At 47.1% G+C, this 16,363-nt stretch overlaps 1 long non-coding RNA gene across 2 annotated transcripts in view; it reads right to left on the reverse strand.

Annotated features, from left to right (window-relative positions):
- Positions 1 to 16,363, reverse strand: part of LOC147737025 (uncharacterized) — a 106,737-nt gene that overhangs the window by 50,611 nt on the left and 39,763 nt on the right. The window contains exon 3 of one of the 2 annotated variants that reach the window (XR_015309172.1): positions 15,655 to 15,773. The exons of the other annotated variant lie outside the window; for it this stretch is intronic. This is a non-coding gene — a long non-coding RNA (uncharacterized LOC147737025). The remainder of the gene's footprint in view (positions 1 to 15,654; positions 15,774 to 16,363) is intronic. 2 annotated transcript variants of the gene reach the window in all.

Genomic DNA, 16,363 nt, shown 5'->3' on the forward strand with positions numbered 1-16,363 from the left:
CTTTTTTCTCGGCCCCTGCTTGACGAAACCCCCCCCCAAACTCTCAGGGGACGCTCAGAAACAAAATGTGCCATTTTCCTGAAAATTTCAGCCAATTCCGTCCATCAACGCCAAAGTTATTCAACATAGAATTTTCAGAAATCCCTATTCAAAAAAATCCTAACTATATATACCTACTGGCGACCGCCAGTAGGTAATATATATATATATATACATATATAACATTTCTATGGCAAAAGGAAACCCTCATTTTGTTCCTTTGCAAATTAAATGTTTTAAGTGTTAACACTTTATTCCAATCAAGATGACTTCAGGTTGCCATACTTTTGGCATAAGTAAGACTGTTAGCGCTCTAGTTGTTCTTTAGAACACTCTGGGACATTTTGTCACTGGGCTATAGTTGGGCTACATCTGGCTGATATTTGGGCTACATTTATTTTTTTTTGTCTCTGGTGGCCATCTTTGAGCTACATTGGGCTACATTGGGCTACATTGGGCTACATTTGGGCTCCTACATATATATAGCCCAATGTAGCCCAATATATATTTTTCAAAGTTAATTGTCGTAAAAACCACTGGAGCATATATCTTGAGACCTAGCAAAGGCACATCGGGCTACCAGTCCCTACAATTTTGCCAAGTTTTGTGGAAATCCATTCAGCCGTTCGAGCTAAAAGTGAGTCCAACCGCCCTATGGAAAACTCAATGTTAAAAACACGTTTTGGGACCCCCCTTTTTTATCGGCCCCCGCTTGACGAAACCCCCCCAAACTTTCAGGGGACACTCAAACACAAAATGTGCCATTTTCCTGAAAATTTCAGCCAATTCCGTCCATCAACGCCAAAGTTATTCAACATAGCATTTTCAGAAATCCCTATTCAAAAAAATCCTAACTATATATACCTACTGGCGACCGCCAGTAGGTAATATATATATATACTTATCAGGAATATTCAAGCATGTGAATCTATGAAAGTCACCCCAATACTGGAGAAGATTGTATCTGTGAAGACTCAGGGTAAGACTTTGGAAAGCTGACCGTGAAACCCAATTGCTGGAGTAGGTGTAGTGTGGTCTGAGTGTTTTGTAAACACATGTGGTGTGTGCTTGGATTTGATGAGCCAGTCATCTAGGTAAGGGAAGACATGAATTTGTCTTCTTCTGAGATGAGCTGTTACTACTGCAAAGCATTTAGTAAATACGCTGGGACCAGTAGTTACTCCAAATGAAAGTAATTTGAACTGATCAGGTTTGCCTGCTATCACAAATCTAAAATATCTGCGATGAGCTGGATGAAGGGGAATGTGAAAATATGCGTCTTTTAAGTCCAGTGTTGACAAAAAAAAATTGCCTTGCTATAGGAGAGGAAGAACCTGCTGAAGCATTCCCATAGGGAAATGTTCTGACAGTATGTACTGGTTTAACTCTCTGAGATCCAAAATTGGTCTTAAGGAATCGTCCTTTTTGGGAATTAGAAAATAAAGAGAGTAAACCCTTAAAACTGAACTGGTTCTAAGGCTCCCTTTAGTAAGAGAGATTGCACCTCTTGTTTGAGTAACTGCAAATGGTCTGACGACAGTTTGTGAACTCGAGGTGGAATGTCTGGTGGATTGGAGTTGAGCTCCAGTCAATAACCATGTTCGATAAGGTCTCGTACCCATTTGTCGGATTTTATAGATTACCAGATGGGGAGAAACTGTTGAAGGCTTCCCCCAACAGGTGTTGATTGATCTGGGGGTGTTGGCAAGTCACTGTTTATTAGGGGAAGGGGTGTTACGTGGTGTGGCGCCTTTACCCCTGCCTTTGGAATTGTTTCATCTATAGCCTCCTCTGTAGAAACCTCTAGAGGAAAAGGATTCAATGTTACCTTTGTAAGAGGAAGCATTTGAGTCGGAGGATGTTGTTTTGGACCCTCTATGTAAAAGGAGCGGTGAAAAGAGCCTCTATTGGATGGGGACTGGACTGCTTCAATGGATTTTGCTACTTCAGTATCCTTCTTAGGTCTCGCATTGTGATGCAAACCATGAGCTGCTCGCCTTAGCGAGATCTATTGTTGTGGGTTTTGCGTCCGAAGGGGGGCAGGAGATGTGCACTTGGCCGGACAGCCAATGTGCACGTTCACGGCGTGTCTTCTCTGGCGATCTCCGGACAGCAAATGTGCATGCTCACGGCGTGTTCTGATGGGCGCTTGCCCGGACAACCGATGTGCACGCTCACAACGTGTCTGTCTTTGGCTACTGTAACACGTGCTCTGCGCTGGGGAGAAGGCTTTGCCTCGCTTCAAAGGTGCAGATGTCTCTCCTCTGCACCGTGCGAAGGATCCCTCTAGCTTGCCTCCCCAGGGCCCAAAAGAGGCAGCGTCAACTCGGCCTTAAGGAGAGGATCTCTCCTTAGCTAGTCGCATCAGGGGGACCTGCTATGATTTGGAGTACGGAGTAGGGGGGAGGCACAGACTGTCTTTCGCTACTGTAATGCCTGCTCTGCACTGGGGAGATGGCCTTGCCTCGCTTCAAAGGTGCAGATGTCTCTCCTCGGCACCAGAGCGAGGGATCACTCTAGCTTTATCCACAGCTCACAATGACTCTGGTTAAAGGCAAATACAGAACTGTGACGGGCGCCTAGACTCCGAAAGTGCCACAGAACGCTGCATGTGGTAGAAATATGCTCTGTCTACTGAAATAACTCAATGGACTGAGAGCACCTGGGCACGAGAGACCCCCGGTAGTGGCAGGGCTCACCTTTGGAAGGCAGTGAGTAGGGGAGAGAATTATCCAAACCCTGACTAACACCGAGGCATGCACCCCTCTACCCATGAAGCTGAGCCGGGTTACAAGGTGCCAAGTGCTCCGATAAGGCGATGTGTTAGACATAAGTCGCGAAGTCCCTCCTCCCCCACGTCTCGGCCTCCCTTCCCTTGGTGATACAGAGACAGGCTTGTCCTATTTAAACCCCAAATATACTCCTTTTTACCTACTTATATTTTCATTTTATACAATGAAAACATAGCTGAAATAACACCTGTACTTCACTTGATGACTTATACCTGATTCTTCAGCACGTAGAAGCATGATCACAGAGCACGCGCTCTTCAGCCGTCACCATCACTGTGCAGAGATCGGCTCAACCAATCAGCATGGTTAGAATGCTGCCACTAATAGTGTTATTTGCCTGCATTGTAGGCCCTGTGAGAGTGAGAAGCATGGACATCGACCGGAAAGTAAGAGTGTGCCTATCTAGGTGTGGTATGAGGAGGGAGAAAGGATATACACTTGTTTTTAACATGCTGTCTGGCATTAACAGTTATTAATTGTCTGTTCCCTCGCTGCATTCCCTCGCCTTTGGCTCTTTCACTTAACAGCAGTTAACATCCTTTGCAGGGAGTTAATCTTGTATGTTAACGCCCTCAGAAGCAGGCGATAAGGCGTAAGGGATAAACTGTGATAAAAGCAAATCGAAAGTCCCCCCAAGAGGCTTGATACTATAGTCGGTTCTTTTCTGCCGTACGGCATATTCATTCACACATTCAATGTACACTTACATCACTCGAGCCTTCAGTCATTCCAAGGGGCCCTCGAAGGTAAGCTTTGTATCGCTTCTACATGGTACAGGAATGTATGCCAATAATTTCTTGGATATTTAAAAGGGCCAAAGTATCAGAGGGTTAGGTGATTCTTGTCACACCTACACACCCATATCTAGGTGCTTCCAGGCACTACAGCAGGGTCCAGTTATTTTATTTAGCCCTTAATACTGGCCTTCAGACAACAGTTCTCTGCATTCTGACAAATAAAGATGCTAAGACACAGGGAATAAATGCCAATTGCACGATATTCACAAGATATTCATCAAGTTATAGTAACAACTGATCTTTAAACAGCGCTTCACAGCACATCAGTCGTTGCTAAGCACTGCCAAGAACAGGTATAACCACTACCACATGTACACAATTTACCAACATGGGAATGATAAAATCCTAAATTGACCTTGCCCACGTTCAAACTTTTGGCCTACAGATCACAGTAGATCTCAGAGTCAATCGCTCCGGCTGGCTTAGGAGGGGGAAGAGAATTGGTCAAAGGAAGCCCATCTTCACTGCTTAATTTGAACTGTGGTTTCCTGTGCATGGCACCAGCACTTAAAGGTCAGCACCTACTCTACAACCACGTTTTCTTGGTTAAAAAATCCTGTGAAAACTGAATAATGGAAAGCTGGACCCCGTTGCTGTCGGTCTGTAAACCAATGAAAACAAAACAAGACCTATATCAAGTAGGCATAGGGATTTCAATATATTAATGGTTTACCATCAACAGCAAAAACTTTTTTTTTGCACAATACTCCTCTCTTTTGATTATTGAGGTAGGAGGTACAACCAAAATATGCCAAACAATAAAACCTTGCCCAACCCTTGAAGAAACAAAAGACAGTTGTGAGACAACCAATAAGACACACCGATGTGTCCAAATAGACCCACATGTGTCTATTTGGACACATCGGTGTGTGTTATTGGTTGTCTCACAACTGTCTTTTGTTTCTTCAAGGGTTGGGCAAGGTTTTTATTGTTTGGCATATTTTGGTTGTACCTCCTACCTCAATAATCAAAAGAGAGGAGTATTGTGCAAAAAGTTTTTGCTGTTGATGGTAAATCATTAATATATTGAAATCCCTATGCCTATTTGATCTAGGTCTTGTTTTGTATTCATATAACTGAGTGGAGGGTGACCTATGATCAATTCTTTTTCCCTCTAAGCTCCTCTTTGTTTACTACTGGTCTGTAAACCAAGCCAACTGTTCACCATCTTTAATGAGAGCTCACTACAGTACTTTTTAGGTCGAGGACCAAAGGCTGCGCTTGTGCAGTCTGCAGGAGAAGATTTAATGTTTTGGAGTATGGGGGCTTGAACCCGCCTCTCTCCTCCATTGGCTGGCTTCCTAAACGGAGGCCAGCCATTGGATGAGAGAGGCATCACTCAGTTCAAGCCCCGTCTCTTTCAGATTCAGGGGCGTGTTTTTTTGCGTTCTTTCGACTGTGACGTCATCTGTCATTCAGAACGCCAAAAACATGACCCCGAACCCGAAATTTTCGGAGGTTTGTGGCCGCCATTTTTGTTGTTGTTGTTGTGCCGGCCCGCAGCTCTCCTTCGTCTCTCCTCGCCCCCCCTTCCCTCTGCCCGCAGCTCTCCTTTGTCCCGCTCTGCCCCCCCCCCCCTCTGCCCGCAGCTCTCCTTCGTCTCTCCTCGCCTGTGCTGGTTCTCCAGTAAACCCAGGCTCAGTTGTGGACTTCACTTCAAGAGAATGGGGCAAAAAAACGGAGTGCCATTTCCAAGGGCGGGGTCCATTTAAAAAAAAAAAAAAAGAATAACTTACACCAGGGTGGCGACATCCCTACCAACGCAGGTGGTCATGGTTTCATTCTTAACTAACAATGGAGTCGAAAAGAAACAAGATTAAAATGCTGCTTTTTGGGCCAGGAGATGTAGTGCTTTCCACGCTGTGTGATCCTGGGCGAATCGCTTAACCGCCCACTTCCTCAGTGCCCTCCTCTGCTAAAACCGGGAATGTTAAAAATGAGACAATACGAGGTGTTGAGCAATATCTGAAAATAATTAACATTTACAGAGACTTGTCTCCAAACTCCTTTCTAACAACATACCATGCGAAAATGAAGTTTTCCCTTAGAGGGCGCAAGCAGTGTTTGAACACCACACGCAGTGCTTTATAATGAACAATTCCCTGCAAGGGGGGTGGTCCTCCTAATGCAGTCTGAGTGGTTATAAAATAGCTTTATTATCACCTGACAAGTGTTGACATTTTAGACGGAGGGCAGACATATGGGGAAAGTGTGAGATTTCGAAACAGGAGCGAATGACAAAATCCTGCTGGAGGGGGGTAGTCCGACTAACCAACCCCCGGCCCTCCCGGCGTATCAGAAGCTCATTCCAATAGGGACTCCCCCATGATGCGTCAACCCATTTTAAGAACATTTCTCAGAAAGTGCGCCAAGTGTGAAGTGGTGGGCGCCTGCCAGGCGAGGCGTGAGGCACCAACAGTCAGTGCAGTTAATTGGCGTGTACACACCGTGGACCCAAACACCCGGCTGGGCCCTGTGGGGCAGAGTGGCCTGTGCCATATGTTCTAAACCCGCAAGGGGTAACGCATTCCCATGCTCGTTCACGGGATGGAAATCTCCCCCCTGCTAGACTTAGTGGTAAATTGTATTTTTCGATTGAGGCCAAACAACAACAGCAGCTTTTCCTGGTATGGGAGAGGATGCGGAGACGACTCGCGCTGGTCCCAGCCCCAAACTTGCAAATGCTCACTTTAGCGCTTTGAAGTGGATCATTAAGCGCTTTACGGGTGTGCCATGAGGCACGCTAAGGCGAGTGGGGACCGCCTGGCGGTATAGGAGAGTGGCCGTGTCCTCTTGTGTAGGGTGTACCCTCTTGAAGCCAATCCACCAGGTAGAAGCCCAAACTTCTCTTTGGCAGAGGCACGCTCCAGCTACCAAGAGACAGGCTTCTATAATAGAAGTTCTATTTGAACTCGGATCGGGAACATTGGCATGGATTGGGTGAGAGTTCATGGAAATTCCCCAAGATGATAAGCCACGCCCTGAAAACGACCCAACAATCTGGAATTATATATCCCTGTTATAAGTCCCTTCAGGAATCCGGATGAATCACGACCACAGGCTGACGTCATCACAAAGCTCCGCGGGGTCAGTCACGGTTGGCAACTCTCTTGGACAAAATACAGACCATGTTTCGTCCTTGCAGATTCAGGGTACCCGCGGCCACACTCTCTCCCTTGATTACTCAACTATTTAATAAATCCCTAAAAACTGCAGCCTTCCCGGACACTTGGAAACACGCGTCAGTGGTACTCCTCCTAAAGAAAGCTGGGTCGGACATTTCAAACCCTGAAAACTATCGACCCATCTCCCAGCACCCCTACCTTTCCAAAGTTCTAGAGAAGCTGGTCAATGGACAACTGACCAGATATCTAGAAACAAACCTCCTCCTAGACCCTTCACAGACAGGTTTCAGGGCCAATAATAGCACGGAGGCAACGCTGCTGGCAGTGTCGGACAGTATCAGATCTTCCACCGACCAAGGTGGGGCGGTGGCGCTGATACCGCTTGACCTGTCAGCGGCGTTCGACATGGTCTCCCATAACTGCCTGCTGAACATTCTTCGCAGCAAGGGAGTCAAATCCATTGCATTAAACTGGCTACAATCTTTTCTGAGCAATCGTACCCAGGCAGTACACATGGGATAATTCCAATCCAATTCGAGCCCCATCAGTTGCGGAGTGCCCCAAGGTGTCTCATTAAGCCCCACTCTCTTCAATGTCTATATGTCATCTCTTGCCAATATTGGAAGGAAGTGGGGCATTGGCATCTGCTCTTACGCAGACGACACGCAACTGATGGTGGCTCTGGATGAAAAACCGGAGATTATTAAATTCAAATTGCACAATTGTCTCTCAGAAATGGCCCAGTGGATGCACTCACACTGCCTAAAACTAAACAACAGGAAATCCGAGATCCTACTGTTTGGCGGCGCCAAACGTGTGTGGGATATTACATGTTGGCCAGCCTCATTAGGAACGCCACCCACTCCGAAACAACACTCAAGGAACCTAGGCGTCATTATGGATGACGCCCTGTCCATGAAAGAGCATGTGCGAGTCCTCTGCGGGAAAGGTTTCGCAATCTTGAAACTCCTAGCCAGACTGTTTCCCTGGATCCCCCTGGACTGCAGACGCGCTGTCACACAGGCTTTGCTGATCAGTCGTCTGGACTATGGTAATGCGCTCTTCGTGGGGATGAATGAGCACCTGTTTACACGTCTGCAAGTACTGCAAAACTCTGCAGCTAAACTCATATGCAATAAAGGCAAGCTCGATTCCGCCTCGGACTGCCTGAGAAAACTTCACTGGTTACCTATGCGCCAAAGGGCGGTCTTTAAGCTGCTCTGTCATACCCACAAGGCCCTCTATAAAACTGGTCCCATTATCCTCCAGGGAGGAAAGATTGAATTCTACGTCCCCACTCGGAACCTACGCTCTCTCTAGTCCGCCCTGGCAAGAACCAAGCGCATATATAAAGCTAGGACTGGTGGACGCTCATTCTCCCATTTGGCTGCAAAGAAATGGAATGAGCTCCCCCCTGACTTAAGGCTTACCACTAAACACCTCCTGTTTCGAAAGAAATTAAAGACCCTCCTCTTCTCTAAACTTTAATGTTCACCTTAGTACAGCTCGCAGTAGCCTCAGTACTGGTATAAGCGCCTTGATATCCCTTGGGATGAGTGTTGCGCTCTACAAATACAACAAATAAAATTAAAATAAATAGATTGAGAACTGTGAAGTTGAGGCCGAAGGCACTTTGATTTTCTCAGTGTCGTATAATTCAGGGGTTCAGTATGCGTGCTCATCCAGTCCTTGACCTCTCTGCAGAGCGCACAGAGCACTAACCGGGTATGCCAGTTGTGATTCTGTGTGCGAGAGTGTGAATGAGGCATACAGCTGCGGCAATAGTGTGCGTGTGTGAGGGGGCAGTGAAGGGAAAGAGAGGCAATTGAGTGAAAGGAGGCAAGGGATGAAGTGTGGGATATGCAGGTGGAAGATTCCAGAAAGAAGGCCAGTGGAAAAGATTGTAAGCATCTAACCGGAGGGCTGCAGGAGAGAGCGGTGTGAGGAGGAGGAGAAAGGGGGTTGATGGACTGCTTAAAATATTTGTAACTCTGTATGTGCGTGTGTGTACACTTGCTACACGCGTGTGCACAACCTGGCCCCTTGTGTGCTCCCCTTCCCTAAAAACACTTCTAGAGATACCACCGGTCACACGGCGACCCTGGGTCCAAGTGATCGGTGAGCGCTGCACCATACGAACACAGGGTAACGCGTCACTTTCACACTTCTCACAAGCGCACCGAATGCTGTGCACTGCCCGCTTGTGAATGTAGTGCCCCTCCTACAGCCCCATGGGCATGGGCCCAGCGCACAGCGGGCCAGGGCCACGCCTCGGGTCGCATCTGCATCAGATTTAGTGTGGGTAAAAGGGGCTGCCGGGTGGCGCGGAGATGTGAAGCCCTTGATGTGGAACATGCACACCGCCCAGACAGTGTGGGCTTCTTGGCACTGAAAGGACAGACACGGCGCATGCGCAGCTCACCGCCTGGCACAGTATGGATGCGAGCGTAGGCGCCGGTGCCAAGGTAAAGGCAGTTCTGCCGCACACATACAAACAACTTTTGAGTACACTTTAAACATTTTACCCACGAGCACACGTGTTGCACATGTAAGACACATAGGAGCAATTAAACATCCTTGCATACATGCGCTGGATGTTTCCTCCCATTGTCTGCTAGACAAATAGCAGCGCCAGATTCTCACACCAACCACGCACGAGGCAGCGCGAGAGGTGCAAGCTTCCCTTGCACACTTACAACATGAAGTGCAGCAGTGCAAGCTTCTACCACCTTGAAGAGACACAGCATACAAGGTGCAGGCTTCTTTTGAACAGAGCACACATGCAGGGTGGACAGCAGCAGCGCAAGCTTCACTCACTTGCAAGAGGCACAGCATGAGAGGTGCAAGCTTCTGTTACATGGAGCACGTGTACAGCACGGACTGTAGAAGTGTAAGCTTCACTCACTTGCAAGAGCACACAGTGTGGGATGGTGAGAGCACAGCATGAGATGTCGGGGCTTCACACACACACGTGCAACTTGAAGTTTAGTAGTGCACGCTTCTATCACCTGCAAGAGGCAGACGTCGGTTCAGCAAGCACATGAGCTGTAACAGTGCAAGCTTACATCACTTGCAAGAGCACAGCATAGGATCGGGCGAGCACATCATAGGTTGTGGAGAGCACAGCATAGGTTGAGGCAAGCACAACATAGTATGTGGAGGCTTCTCTCACACGTACACCATGAAGTGCAGCAGTGCTTCCACAGCACCATCCTTCTACAGCACCACTGCGCCATCCTTCTATAGCACCACAGCGCCATCCTTCTACAGCACCACCGCGCCAGCCTGCTACAGCACCACTGCGCCATCCTTCTACAGCACCACTCCCCCATGCATCCACAGCACCACTCCCCCATAATTCCACAGCACCACCACTCCATGCTTCAATAGCACCACCACTCTATCCTTCCACAGCACCATCCTTCCACAGCACCACCTCTTCATCCGTCCACAGCACCACCTCTTCATCCTTCCACAGCATCACCTCTCCATCCTTCCACAGCACCACTGCGCCATCCTTCCACAGCACCACCTTGCCATCCTTCCACAGCACCACCGCGCCATCCTTCCACAGCACCACTTCTCCATCCTTCCACAGCACCGCTGTGCCATCCTTCCACAGCACCACCGCGCCATCCTTCCACAGCACCACCACGCCATCCTTCTACAGCACCACTGCGCCATCCTTCCACAGCACCACTGCGCCATCCTTCCACAGCACCACCGCGCCATCCTTCCACAGCACCACCACGCCATCCTTCTACAGCACCACTGCGCCATCCTTCTACAGCACCACTGCGCCATCCTGCTACAGCACAACTGCACCATCCTTCTACAGCACCACTCCCCCATGCATCCACAGCACCACTCCCCCATAATTCCACAGCACCACCACTCCATGCTTCCATAGCACCACCACTCTATCCTTCCACAGCACCATCCTTCCACAGCACCACCTCTCCATCCTTCCACAGCCCCACCACTCCATCCTTCCACAGCACCACCACACCATCCTTCCACAGCACCACCTCTCCATCCTTCCACAGCCCCACCACTCTATCCTTCCACAGCACCATCCTTCCACAGCACCACCTCTCTATCCTTCCACAGCCCCACCACTCTATCCTTCCACAGCACCACCTCTCCATCCTTCCACAGCACCACTACGCCATCCTTCCACAGCACCACCGCGCCATCCTTCCACAGCACCACCACGCCATCCTTCCACAGCACCACTGCGCCATCCTTCCACAGCACCACCGCGCCATCCTACCACAGCACCACTGCGCCGTCCTACCACAGTCTGTGTGTGTGCATGGCTCTGTGTGTGTGCGTGGCTCTGTCTGTGTGTGTGCGTGGCTCTGTCTGTGTGTGTGCATGGCTCTGTCTGTGTGTGTGTGGGGCTCTGTGTGTGTGTGGGGCTCTGTGTGCGTGGGTAGGGCTCTGTGTGCGTGGGTAGGGCTCTGTGTGCGTGGGTAGGGCTCTGTGTGTGTGGGTAGGGCTCTGTGTGTGGGTAGGGCTCTGTGTGTGGGTGGGTGGCTCTGTGTGTGTGTGGGTGACTGTGTGCGTTTGTGGGTGACTTTCTGTGTGTGGTTCTGTGCCCGCGAATAATCTCTACTCTTCTCTAATGCTCACCTATTGCCATTGTAAATGACAATACCATTTATTTATGTTTAAAAAAATGTCATGATCAATGCCAATAGCTCTACCTTTAATAATGCAGAGACCATTGCATTGTAAATGCTTGTTAAAACCTTTGCCCAGCAAAACACTCCAGCATCCTTCAAAATCTTTATTAGCATGTTTCTTTCTTATCTCTAGCCAAATGCTTCACTGTTTTATTTCACACCTCGCCTCACACCCTCATTTGGTGTGGATGCAGCTCTGAGTGGGTGTTTACAAATTCACCGCCCCCTCTGATGTTTCTTTGCTGTCTTTTTGTAATAAAGTTTTAAGAAGTCTTTTTTGTAACCAGAAACGGCGAGTCTATACCCACTGGTCAGTGAAGATATCTGGTGGCAGGCTCTGGTAAGGCCCTTTAAGAAACCCATCCGCTCACTGAAGCTTTGGGAACCTGAAAGTTGGGTCATTTAAATTAGTGGTAAGTGTTGACAAATTGTACAGAATTTCACTTTTCTTTATAGTTGTCTTGGTTAATCAGGTTAAAAATAATTCGAGTTTACAGCCCTCTTGATCCAGCTAGACCAGTCTTGTAGTGAACAGACTTGCCTACTCACATGCTGCCACCGCGTGACACATGATTAGAGCCCCCTTCACACATTCACCCAGTGTGGAGCTGAGATCACACGGTGGTATGGAAGAAAAAGCACTGCACGAAGTAGTTTTCCAGCTCGTCTTTGGAGGTTTTAAGCAGCCGATGTTCGTTAAGGGGAGTGAAAACAACCAAGGACATTTGGGACACCCTCAGGTACCCTTTGTTTTTAGTTCGAGCCTAGCGGCAGTGCACAAGCACTGCTCGCTCTGCCAGGCATGCAGTAGTCGAGTATGCTGTGTGAACCTCGCCTTCTCTCCACCGATATTTTTGAGTGACTGGTGTCATTGTCCTAGGTAAATGCTGGCTTCCGATTCATTATGAGGCTTATTAGTCCCTCCTTGTAAACTATCTCCATTTGTGACCGCCCATGATGACTGGATATTTTACTTGACTCCGTACACTGTCTTTATCCAGGGGTGAGCACTCTTTTGTGTATGGCCACTTTTGGGGACAACTACAGCTGCTACTTATTTTTAATTTGTATCCTGAACGTGGGCCTGCTTTAAGTACACTGCGCTCAGTTTATTTATTTTATTATAATACGGAGTGTGACTTCCACTTCTGAGACACTGCGCTCTGTTTAATTATTTTTTTGACTGTATAACTGAGTGCGCCGCAACTGCAAGGACACCGCGCTCGGTTTCTTTATTTATTTTTTTCACTTTAACACTGAGCGTGGTGCCCGCTTCAAGAACACGCGCTCAGCGTTAAGAGTTAAAAAAAAAAAAAAAAAAACGAAACCGAGCGCGGTGTCTTTGCAGCGGTGCTGCGCTCAGTTTTACACAAAAACAAGTATTTACAATGCAATAGGTCTCGCATTTACGCAAGTTTAAGGTATTTGCATTGTAACAAATGGATGCCCAACTGTAGACCCCCACGTGGGCACAGCTGGACCCGGTCTTTTGTTGACTCTGTGACTCTGCTATTAGAGGAACGGCATAACTCTACTTCTTGGATACTTGGCGTGGCACCAAGGACAGAAATGGAATGGAGCCCATTCCATTTGCAGGTGGCTGGCCCTATGCGACATGGCCCGACGGTTGCCCACAAGGTTTTCTATAAAAAATGGAGAGTTTGTTGATCGATCTGAAATGCTGAGAACAGGGAAACGAGCACTAAAACAATACCGTCGAGGGTAGAGTGGACTGCGCAGTGAGGGGAACCAGAAGAACGGTTTCCGAGCACAGCAATACATGTCCAAACCTGTTGGGGATGGAGAACAATCTAACAATGGAATCGATGCCCATGCGCACTATCACGAAAGGAGGAGTCACCTTACCTTGTGACTGGAAAGACTTCTTCGAAGAAAAACAACTTGCAATCATCCGGACCCAACACAAGATGCCAGGAGTATGCAAAGCATGTGCATCTACAGCACACATGCCTCGAACAGAGGATTAATAGCCCCAAATCCCTGCTGTGGTATCTTGTCATGTTGTCGCTGAGTGTGTCATGTGATGTGGCAGGGCATAGTGCTTGGTGTGATTTGGTCATTTTTGACAAGGTGGAGTGCTAAATGGTTAGGCAATTTTTGATTTTCTTTGCTTTTGGGATTGTGTGATTAATTGCGGTACCTACCGTATGATGTAAGTAAATAAATTACATTGCTAATATACCATAAGGATATGGAGTGAGTGTTATTAAGGCCGAAGCCTTGCTGATTATATGCAGAATAACAGGTCTGGGAGGTCACTACTGACTAGAGGAGGTTAGCAGCTGCACAGGCCTTGGGCATTGATCCTATTGAGGATAATATGTGACGGGCACTGGTGACTGGAGCTGGCTAGCAACAACGCTGGCCTCTGGTATTCATTACAGGCAGGGTAACAATACATGTCAATATTGACTGGAACTGGTTGGCAGTAGAGTTTACCTCTGGTTTTGAATATTTGCAGGATTTAAGGTACAGGGGTCACTACTGACTGGAGTTACTTAGCAGGATAATAGGTCTCAGGGAGCCAATACTGACTGAAGCTGGTTAGTATGATCACTAGTCCCAAGGTGCTACTAATGACTCAAGTTGGCTAGAATGATAACAGGTCCCAGGGGCCAGTACTAACAGGAGCTGGCTAGTAGGCTTTCATACAGGTCCAAGGGGCCACTACTGACTGGAGCTGGCTAAAAAAATAACAGGCCCAAGGGTGGTGGGGGTGCGAGTGGCACCAGTGACCGGAGTTGGCTAGAAGCTTTGATAACCTTTGGTATTGATTAAATGCAGGATTCCAGGTCACAGGAGGCACCGTGAATACAGCTGGATAGCAGCAGTGGTGGCCTCTAGGAAGAAGGAATTGAGAAAGCATAACTGAATATAATGGATATTTAATACCGATAATTGGTTACACATGAATTTTATAACATGCATTGATATATTTTATTACCAAATTACAATATTCTTATATTAATTTGATGTGCCTGTTCGCCTTAATTTGCCTGCAAAGTTATATGATTCTATTAGGGCCCAGAACTATTTTATTTAGTGATATCCATCTGCACACTGTCCTGCATCTCGTAGTAAATTGAATATTGACAAACAGAAGTGTTATTTCCAGAAACAGTGAATTCTGCAGCTTGTCTGTGTATCTTTTATCTGCACCTCACGGGCTCCTCACATTCCTCTCGAGAGAAGATCCTGCCTCCTACTCATTAGTGTCGTTTCAGTAACTGTTTCTATCACGTGTTCATGTTTCATTGACTTGTATTAGGAGAAAAGTGTATAAAAATACATTGTGTAGCATTAGCTTTATATACTCCAACTTGCTTTAGGGTGGATGCTCTCGTCCATTGCAAAGACAATCGTCACTTGTCAGTTTGCTTGGCCTTTTGCTATTTTTGCATTAAATGTATGATAGGTGTGTTGGCCTCCCGGTGTGATGTGTTTTATTTTACATATCATAAGAAATGCTGAGGAAAATGACAGTCCGGTATACACATTCTTCATATAAATCAACTCACAGTATACTGTTCTGGAGGTTCAGTCCCACAGACATTATCTCTAACTGAACACCCTAGGAAGCATGTGCTTTTCAAACCAGTTGCCCTCTGATGCGGCGTCCTCGCTATTGGATAAGTCAATATGTCCTGAATTTTTGGAGGGTTACCGTAACTAGTGTACTATGTTAGAGAGTGCTCACCTGTGGTAGTAAGATGTTAATAGGCACCTTATCACCTATGCACGGTGCAGGGCTTTGAGTTACAGAGCTCCTCACGCTGTACCGCCGACCTGGTGGAGTATAGCCCAATGATGAAGCATGTTTTAAAACCACCTCTTTACCGTGCAACTCGTTTTTATCCCTCCCTCAGGATTGCAGATAGCGCCAGGACACCCACGGGTAACAGATGCGCTCTATAAATTAATTAACATAACATTAACATGTCACCTTCAGGTGAGTGAACGCAACTTGACTTAAAAGCACATGCTTCCTAGGGTGACTGTGTTCAGTTACAGATAATGTCTCTGGGACGAACCTCCGGAACAGTATACTGTGATTTGACTGTTTTATTTTAACAAATGTACAAAGCAGATATTGTCCCTTCCTTGTTTCACAAAAATGATGGGATACCTGCCTCGGAGCGCACTTCTTACAGACGAGTATGGGGTTATCATGTTGCTGCTACAAGGTCCTTACCTGTGCGAGTTATCGGGAACGACGCAGGGGCAGACCCAAACCAGCCACACGTGGAGATCAATGACAAATACTGAAGAATTAGCTGAGCTTCCAAGCTGGTGACTATTACTTAATTGACCCTGAAAATAAAAGACACATTTTTAGTATTCTGGTGACTCATGACCATAAAAAACAAAAGTTATAAATTCAATATTGTGTCAAATTCTTAAAAAATGGAACTGGATGTGCTGAATCAGATGTTGCCCCAGGTCATGCGTGACACCTTTCACCACTATTGCTTATGGGGCTTGTAGTTTTGTTTTTCTCATTAAAAGGATGGGCTCTAAAGGCCCAGTGTTCTAAGCGATGTTGGTCAAAATCAGAGGCCTGACGGAGGATGAAGCATGACATGGCTCTGCTTAGCAGTGAGATGAATGACAGTTCCCCAGCCCTTCCATTCTTTGACCTACAGAGGCTCGTCGGCCATTCATATTTTTTTGCAATGACTCAGAAACTTTTATTGCACCTTGTGTCATTGAAGAGATAAACCGCTAGAAGTGTTTAATTAACTGCTGACAAACATGAATAATCAAGAACATGAGTTTCTGGAAAACTATCAAGCACCCAATCAGAATCAGCCGCCCTTCACACTCAGGAATTCTTGAGGCTTTGGAGAGGATGAATTGCACGTGGTATAAGAGGAACACTACATCGACTCAAAGCTCACTTC

Source organism: Lissotriton vulgaris, chromosome 1_1 (assembly GCF_964263255.1).
Source record: "Lissotriton vulgaris chromosome 1_1, aLisVul1.2, whole genome shotgun sequence".
In the NCBI taxonomy this organism is placed as follows: domain Eukaryota; kingdom Metazoa; phylum Chordata; class Amphibia; order Caudata; family Salamandridae; genus Lissotriton; species Lissotriton vulgaris.